Raw genomic sequence first — 9,830 nt, 5'->3', positions numbered from 1 at the left:
CACTCCATTTTTATACTTGACGTGGTTGAAAAATTAGAGAAAGCAACGTAAGTGATTGCAAACTTCAGGTCCTTTGGTTATGGAATTGTATACTTATATTTCTTTATCATACTGTTCACTTTGCTATCAGAGGCATTGTTATGTACATGCATTTTTGTTAGGTTCTCAAGGTTCACGATTTAAAATTTGCGTTTATTGAGTGTATGTCATGAAAATTGATAACTGCCATTCAATTTACAGGCTTGGGGAAACCAAGGCTCCTGTGTAAATACTGCAGAGAGATCGAATCAATTTTGGAATGTAATTTATTTGAGTCACTTGATTAGGTTTGGTAAACTTGGATTCTGTATTAAAACTGAATGGTTCCGTATTTTGTTTTATCTGATGCATTTTAATTTTAATGAGACGTTGTACTAATCATACTTCTGGTTGTAATAATAATAATAATAATAGATAGATAGATAGATAGATAGATAGATGAGATTCTAAGTTGCCCTTGTTGTAGCATGTGGAAGATGTTGATTTGATGTCATGTTCGGTAATAATTGTTTTTCCTACTAAGTGCACAGATATAGTACAGTTGAGTCCGACTGAAATAAACTATATTGGCTCAACTCGATAAAGGGCTATCTGGTCAAAGGATCTATTAAACCGAGGGACACAGATTTTACCATCTATTAAAGGGCTATTATGGCTGAAAATGAGTCATTCTGAGCCAAATTTAATTGAGCTCGACTCGATAAAAATTAGATCAGTTCGAAACTCAATTCAGCCTTGTGATGAACTTCTTTTTCAATGTGAACTCAGTTCAATTTAAGTTCATTAACAATTCGGTTCAATTTGATAGTTCAAATCAACTCAGCTCGTTAACTCAAATCAAATGAACCAAAAATAACTACGGTTTAAATAAGAAAAAAATGGCTCCTTAATTTTTTAATTGGTCAATTAAATGGGTAACAACACTTTTAACCAATTAAATAGACAACAATGATCTCAAATCACTTTCATCTTTTTATAGATAATTTTCTCCCCATCTTGCATAAAACTGTCTATGTGGGGCTAAACATCTTATAGTTACCAATATTTTTTTCTTGTCTTATATGAAGTGATAATCCACTGAAATTAAATACAAATAATTGTGAGATCATGAGTTCGAATTCGGGTCACGACATTCGACCTAACAAACTTAATACTCCCTCTAGTCTTGTATATAAGCAAAATTTCAAAAAATTACACCCTTTAAGAAAGTAAGTTAAGTGCATTGATTGAAGAGAAAAAATATTTTATTTTCAATTATACCCTTCTTGAAAAGTGTAGAACATTGTATTTATTGGTTAAATCAATATTTAATTTAAGGGTAAAATTGGAATAGTGGCATAAAACATAATGATATTGAAGTAAAAATTTGCTTATATTTGAGACTTTTAATTTTTTTATTTTATTGCTTATATTTGATACCGGATGGATTACTCCTCATTCTTATACTCCCTTCCATAAAAAAGATGAATGAGGTAATTGAACATTTTAGAAAAATCATAATGGCAGGTCATTAAAATGTTTCAATTCAATTTCATTCGATTCTATTGTTTTTTCGTTTGGATTGTTTTCAAAAAAATTCAAAAAGTCAAGGAAATAGTCTCAAAAAATATAATAGGGACCAAATTGTAAAATTTGAAAAGATTTAAGAACCAATTTGAGATTCATATTTTAGGTGGTATTTGAAATTTTTGTATTTAACTTTGACCAAATACTTCAAAAAATCCTTTCATTTTCAAAGTTATCCAATTTTTTCATCCAAAGAGTAAAATTTAAAGAAACTAGACTCCAACCCGTGCGTTGCACGGGTTTTATGGAGTGTAAGATATACAAATTAAATTGTTATAATAAAAATTGCAAGTAAAAAAAAAAATCAAAATATGAATTTAATGAAATTGAAATAATAAGATATTATATATAGATTGACTACCAAAAATTAAAAATAGATGTATTCTTTCCAAACAATTAGCTTCATGAAAACGACAGAATTGGTTAAGAAATTTGTATAAATTGCAAACAATTAGCTAAATTAGTTATACAAAATAAAATAAAAAGAGATTAAAAATATATTATCTTTCCGATCAACTTATTAGCCTAACAATTTGTCAAAAAAAATAAAAAAATTATTGGCCTAACAAACACCACATTTTAAAACAAATAAATCAAATATTGAGGCGAAAATTTTATTTCGTAACGATTTCAAATTTTCATATATAAAAGAGAACTTACTTTAATTTATACTCCACAATTCTATTTAAAAATAACAAACCAAAAAATGTAAAAAAAAAAAATACCAGGTAATTTATATAGATTATTAATATGCAAATATGGTAGTTTATATAGATTATCAATAGATCCTGATTAATGAGCAAAATAAAAGACATAAAATGCACTTGAGATACGTGGGCCTCGTAAAGAACACCAATAGAATTTAGTCACTATTAATTTGCTCGAAAATTAAAAGCAAACAAACAAAAACCTAAAATTCAAATTATATAGGAAATAGGATGCATAGAGAATACCAACAGAAAGAATCTGTATTAATTTACTTAATAATATATTTGATTCATTAGCAATTTAAAGAAGAAGAAAAAAAGTGAATTATATATGATTGGGCCGTTGTCCTGTTGATACTATTTTTTTTCCATATAAATTGTTATCGTTACTTACTATTATATAAAGATTTGATAACAAAAGAATTAAAACTGGTGCGATGAACACAATGATACATATCAAGTTAAAAGTTCAAACAACCATCATCATATCTTTGTAACAATGAATTAAGAAACATAAGACTCTTCCAACTACTTGATTTCTTGTCAAAATAAGGAGACATCCAATTGAAACCTGCTATTCGACTGTCAATAAATAAATAGAATGAAGGAACAAAAGGAAGATCAGTGAAGAGACAAAACATATTATTGAAAGGAAATAAAACATACTAACCTTAACTATATGTACTCATTAGTCCAACTTTCAATTTTCACCTCCAATTAAATTTCACTTCAAAGTTCAACACCTAAAAAAAAAAAACAGATAAAAAACATGTTACAAATTGAATAAAAACTCAATCTTTGAACAAAAAACCCGTTAAAAATTACACTTTCAATTTGAATATTTTTTCTATATATACCGCAATCAATCTGATTTTTCAATTGAAACTTAGAGTGGAGTGTATACCCGTTAAAAATTACACTTTCAATTTGAATATTTTTTCTATATATACCGCAATCAATCTGATTTTTCAATTGAAACTTAGAGTGGAGTGTATATATATATATATATATATATATATATATATATATATATATATATATATATATATATATATATATATATATATATATATATATATATTAAAATATGGGATCGTAAATTTTTGAGAATTTGTTACGTTGTATATATAATATAATAATATGGGATATATTTCAAAAGAGTTGGTTCTATCGTGTATGTATATCAAATAAGTGATCGTAAATTTTTGAGAGTTTGTTATGTTGTATATATATAATAAAATATATTATTAATAATAATAATATGAGATATATTTCAAAAGTTTTTTTTTCCTTAGACATTAGACATATTACCCGTATTCAATTATTATTATTATTATTATATAATAATAATAATAATAATACCTTTATCAAAAAAAATAATAATAATAATAATATATATATATATATATATATATATATATATATAATAGAAAGCTAATAATAATAATAATAAATATTTAACATGGTGAGAGATTCCATATTTATTAGATGTTGATTGCAAAATAATAACAAATTTATTGATGTAGTGTAGTGGCAAAAAACACAAAATAAATCTTAAATGTTGCGGGTTCGATTCTTGGTGTGGCTTTTTTTTAACATTTTATTTTAACTATTTTAGGGTAAAATGAGAGGGAAAAAGAGCGGGAAAAAAAATTAGGGTTAAGAATAGCAAAACGGAACAAGCTTATAATATAAGAGATAATTTGAATTTCCTAAAAAAAATACATTATTTCGTTAAAAAAATTCATCTAAAGACACTAACGTTTTTGTTATTTCTTAATCATAAAATACGAAATAAATAGTCACTAAAATTTATTAATAAAAAATAGGACAAAACTTACATGCATTGCGTGCATTTCTTATTTTTCCTCTCACAAATAAGTAGTTTTTTAAATTAAAAAACAGTTTTATTTATTTTTTTTAAATTAAAAAACACTAATAACCACCACTTTGTAAGTGGAAAAGTAAGAAATGCACCTAAAACAATGCAGGTAAGTTTTGTCCTAAAAAATATTTAAAATAGAGGAAGGCTAATAGTTAGTTACTAATGACAATTTAGTCAATATATTATTAGTAGCCTAAAAGCAAATGTAATGTGTTTAAAAACTAGAAAACAGTGTCAATTTATATGGGCGATATACAGCTCAGAAGCGAAGATTTCATGCGGTTGGATGAGATAAAATCACTGTTCCTAAGTGGATGAGAGGTTTAGGACTAAGGAAACTTGACGTCATGAATCAGGCGTGCTTGATTAAGCTTGGATGGAAATTACAGTCAGGAGGTGAAGAGTATTGGTGCAGTGTACTTCGAGGGAAGTATAATGGTAACATCGGACAGAACCGTAGAGCTGAGTCAGGTGTAGGTCCCAACTTGTGGAATGCACTGAATGATATTAAGCCTATGCTTGACCGCTTCAGCTATTGGCATGTTGGCAATGGGTGTGACACTTGGATTGAAGAAGGACTATGTCTTGACCAACATATAAATATTCCAAGTCAGTTGAAAGGCAAAAAAGTGTGTGAATTATTAGATGAAGAGGGGCGATGGTACTGACTCTTGAATGCCAACTAGTTTTCAACAAAAAAATAGCAGTTGTGTTGCCTCCTCATGTGGACAATGGTAGAGATGAAAGAGTTGGAGTTGGTGGAAATAAGAAAGATTTCTCAGTCACAAGCATGTATAATAATTTGCGTGGCTTTAACAAATATGATGCTCACTATATGTGGTGTAAAGTCTGGAAGTTAAAAGCTCCTGAGAGAGTTCGTACATTTATTTGGTTAGTAATGCACAATAAACTCCTCACAAACTCTTTGAAAAGTGTGACGGGGTTAAGCCATGCGATGTGTTCTTATTGTCGTGTAGTAGAAGAGACAACACTGCATGTGTTGAGGGATTGTACTCTTGCGAAGGAAATATGGGGTCCCGCTGTTCCAGTAGCAAGCCGAAGTGATTTTTTCACGGGTGGACTACTGGAATGGACTTGTTTTAATTTGAACAACCCTGCCATGGGGATTTTTGTGAAGGGAATTGGAATGCTTTTTGGGCCATGGCTTGTTACTTGTTGTGGAATTGGAGGAATAAGGAGTTACATGTGCGGCCAAATAGACCAGTTCACCAGGTTAAGAAGATGGCAGCAGCAGACTATATTCATGTTATGCAAAACAACAACATTATGGTGAATAGAACCCAAGTTGCTTCAATGGTTGGCTGGGTTCCCCCGAAAGATGATTTTATTAAGCTCAATACAGACGGTGCGAGTAAAAAGATGCAGCTGGCTGGGTGTGGAGACCGGAGGGGTTGTTCGTGGCAGCCAATGGAAGTGGATTCACTACAAGAAAACAGCAATTTAGTGACCACTAAAAATGGTCACAAAGTGGGAAAAACGGCCACAAAGTGAAAAAATTGGCGAAATTAGTGGCCACCGTGTTTGGCCACAATTTTGCTGGCCGCTAAGACATACCGGCGGCCCAAGTGGCCGCAAAGTTGAGACAGACTGACACGGTTTTCAGAAAACTTACCGGCCGATTTGGTGGCCGCTAACTGCATATTTGTTTTAAAAAAAAAATTTATTTGCTGCTGGTAAGTATTTTAATTACTTTGTTATTAATTTTATTTCTAGTAAAAAATATTACTATTATTTTTCTTATTATTAGTAGTAACAAAACTCAAGAAAGAAAAAAAGTAGTAGCAAAAGCTAAAAACAGAAATATATATATATATATATATATATGCATAATATAAGAAGTAGCAGTAAAAGATAAAAACAGAAATATATATGGATAGTATATGCATAACAGCAGGAAAAACAACATAGCAGGAAAAAAAACGAGAGATCCCACAATATATGCATAATAAAATCTATACACAATAAAATTACATTAAGCTCTACAAAATTACAAAAATATATACATAATAAAATCTCCATAAAACTTTTACATAGAAAAATTACAAAAAAAATATACATAAAAATCCTAAAATCAGTACCCTGCATCCCAATCATGCTTTCATCAACATAATAAAAGTGACGAATTCATGTTGAGAAGTTATTATTAAGTGATGTTGAGATTGTTGTTGAAGAAATTCCGCTTCATGAGCTTTTTAAGAAAGGGAAAGATGAAGATTTGAAGGAAGGAAAAGGAAAACCAAGGTATCATATGAAAGATTTGGTGGCTTATGGTAGTGTTGGATATGAAGCTTTTGTTATTTTCTTGCTTTTGTTGGATATGAAGCTTTTTTTGGTGTGAAAGGGGATAGAGAAGAGAAGAGAAAAGGAATGTGATGGAAGAGAAAAGTCTGAAAGGGGATAGAGAAGAGAAAAGTGTTAAAGTGGATTTTTTCTGGTGTTTTTTTTTTTATTTTTTATTACCGTGTAAATTTTGCGACGGTTTTGACCGTCGGTAAATTCTGGCGTTTTTTAATTTCCAAGACACTTTGTGACGGTTTAAACCGCCGGTAAATTTGGCCGCAAAGTTTGCGACAGTTATGGCCGTCGGTAAATTCTGGCGCTTTTTAAAAATTTCCAAGACACTTTGCGACGGTTTAAACCGTCGGTAAATTTGGTCGCAAAGTTTGCGACAGTTTTGGCCGTCGGTAAATTCTGGCGCTTTTTTAAAAATTTCCAAGACACTTTGCGACGGTTTAAATTGTCGGTAAATTTGGCCGCAAATTTTGCGGCGGTTTTGGCCGTCGGTAACTGCAATGGTAGTTAAAATAAAAAAAATTATTTACTGGCTGTTTTTTCTTATTTTGTGGCCGTTTAGGCCGCCACAAAGTTAGTGGGGGCTAAAGTGGTCAGTAAGTGCAAATTGAATTCCCCACTAAATCAAGGTTTTCTTGTAGTAATTGGAGGTTACGCAAAGTGTGTCAGAATATGCAATGCATTTGTGGTGGAGTTATAGGGTGTTCTTGAAGGATTCGGTTTGTCAGGAGCATGAGATTTCGTAAGGTAGAACTGTGTATCAATTCACAATCTGTGGTGCAAGTAATTAAGAATGGTTGTGTGCAAAGCTCAATGGGTGGTTCCTTAATTATTGAAACAAATATGGTGTTTATTGGATCTTGATTGGAATGTGGATGTATCACATACGTAGAAAGAGGCAAATAATTGTGCTGATGCTTTAGCGACGTTGGGTTGCTCGCTCGGCTATGAGATCACAACTTTTGAAGCGTGTCCGTCTCACATTCGTGAGTTATACGATGCTGATTGTATGGATATTATTGAGCCCGTTTGTTTCAGCTTTAAAAAAATAGATTTTTTCTTTGTATTTTAGAAAATAGATTTTGTAAAACCGTTTTTCAAAATATTATAAGTTTTTTTTATTCGTTTTTTCTAAATTGAAACATTAATTTTGACATAAATTTACATTATTGAAGTTCAAAACATAGTCGAAATCGCAATTCTTTCATAAAGTTGTATTTCAAAAATGATTTTTGTGAAAATTTATTTGAAATAGCTTCAAAATTAAGTGATTTTTTGATTTTTTTTTCTCAATAAAATGATGAAATATCTAAAATAACATTTTAAGAATAACTATTCAAACAAATTTTTCATTTGAAGCTTTTATAAAAAATTTCTTTGTAAATTTTTTTATACAAAATTTTCTAACACTACAAAAATCTATTTTAAGAAAAATAATAAAAAACAAACGGGTTCGTTACTACCCTAGATTAATCATTGTGTAATTTTCTTTTTCTTGGGCTTAGCCCTCATCATTAAAAAAAAAAAATACTAGAAAACAAAATTTATGTGTACATGAAAACTTGCATTTGACTATTTTCAAGGTCACTCTTGTGATGCATGAAGTTTTTTTTGTGGAATCTAAGTGTTCTTAGATCGAGTTTTGAGCAACAAAAATCATGTCACGATATAAATTCACCATGAAAACGAAGAAGCTACAAAACTAAGCTTCTATCAAAACATGAATATCCACCGCGATTCTAAAAAAACCGCCACATAACCTAGCAAACACTAAACCTCATATAAGGTTCCGGCACACGATTGACATTCAAAGATTGAAAAGCATATATCATTCTGTCTTTTAGAAAGAAAAAATTTTGTAAGATCAAGTTGTGTTGAGTGAGATAGGAAAGTTAATTAATTTTCGAAAATATAAAGAAAATTTTGATTGTGCAATTTTTTTTGAATTTAATTTATATGCACCGTCAGTGTAAAATTATTTTACACATACATCCAATAATATACCAACACATCATGTATTGTGTTTAAAAACACATGATGTGTCACATTCATTAAATGATGTGGCAATACATCATTGGATGCATGTGTAAAAAAGTTTTACACTGACAGTGCACAACAATTAAACTCATTTTTTTTTGGGTTAAATATGTTTTTATTTCCTACATTTTGACAAACTTTTAAAAATAGTCCATACATTTTTTTAGAGATTTAAAACATATTTAACCCAAAAAACTTTAATTTACCTTAGGTAAACAACTTTTTTAGTTTTTGAGTTTGTGAGAGAGCCTCCACATTCATTACACTCACTTGAATTTTTTAAATGGGTACCATTTAATGTTTTATATTATTTCACACTTCTCAATTATTTTCAACAACTTAACTACATTTTTCAAATATACATACAACTTATAAAAAATTCTAAAATAGGTCCCACTGGACCCACGATATATCTCACATTTATAATAAAAATATGCACATGTTAAACAATCAAAATTGGTAATTTTTTATTGAAAAATAACAATTATTTATTAAAAATTATATATGTAATATAAAATGCACAAGTTTCAATACAAACTTACTGTTTTGCATTTTTTAACATGTGCAAATTTGCACATGATATAAAAAGTTTAAACCCTAAAAATAAACATTGGTCATATCACATGTGTATCTAGATGTGTGTATGTGGTCTTATTATAATAATTAGAGGCAAAATTACACCAAAAATCATTTGTCTTATTTTTTTCAACACATTGGTCAATGATGAGTGGTGAAGATGGATGATGATGTTCATATATATATATATATATATATATATATATATATATATATATATATATATATATATATATATATATATATATATATATATATATATATATATATATATATTTTTAAATTTAAATTATTAATAAAATTATTATTTCAGTGTTTTTTTAATTAAAATGATAAAAAGGATTAAATTGTACATATTTTGTTAGATAAATGACCTAAATGAGACAAAAAAATATAAGGGACCAATGTTTTACAGATAAATAAGATAAAAAACTTTTGGTGTAATTTTGCCGTAATTAGATTAAATATCTTATTATAATAATAATTATTAAGCTTAATTGCAGTTTTGGTCCCCTTATTTTTATCATTTTGCTGATTTGGTCCCCTGTTTTAAAATTTGACAGTTTTGGACCCCCTATTATAATGTTTAACTATAAATTGAGGATGTGTTTTTTTGCTCTCTCTCTGTAGCCGCCACTCCTCTTTCCAACCCTAATTTTCTTGAGTTTTTTTTCTTGTTCATCCATTAGAGAGGGGTGATTTAGGGT

This window comes from Trifolium pratense, linkage group LG7 (genome assembly GCF_020283565.1).
Source record: "Trifolium pratense cultivar HEN17-A07 linkage group LG7, ARS_RC_1.1, whole genome shotgun sequence".
In the NCBI taxonomy this organism is placed as follows: Eukaryota; Viridiplantae; Streptophyta; class Magnoliopsida; order Fabales; family Fabaceae; genus Trifolium; species Trifolium pratense.
The sequence above is the reverse complement of the archived record's forward strand: the minus strand, read 5'-3'. Positions refer to the sequence as shown.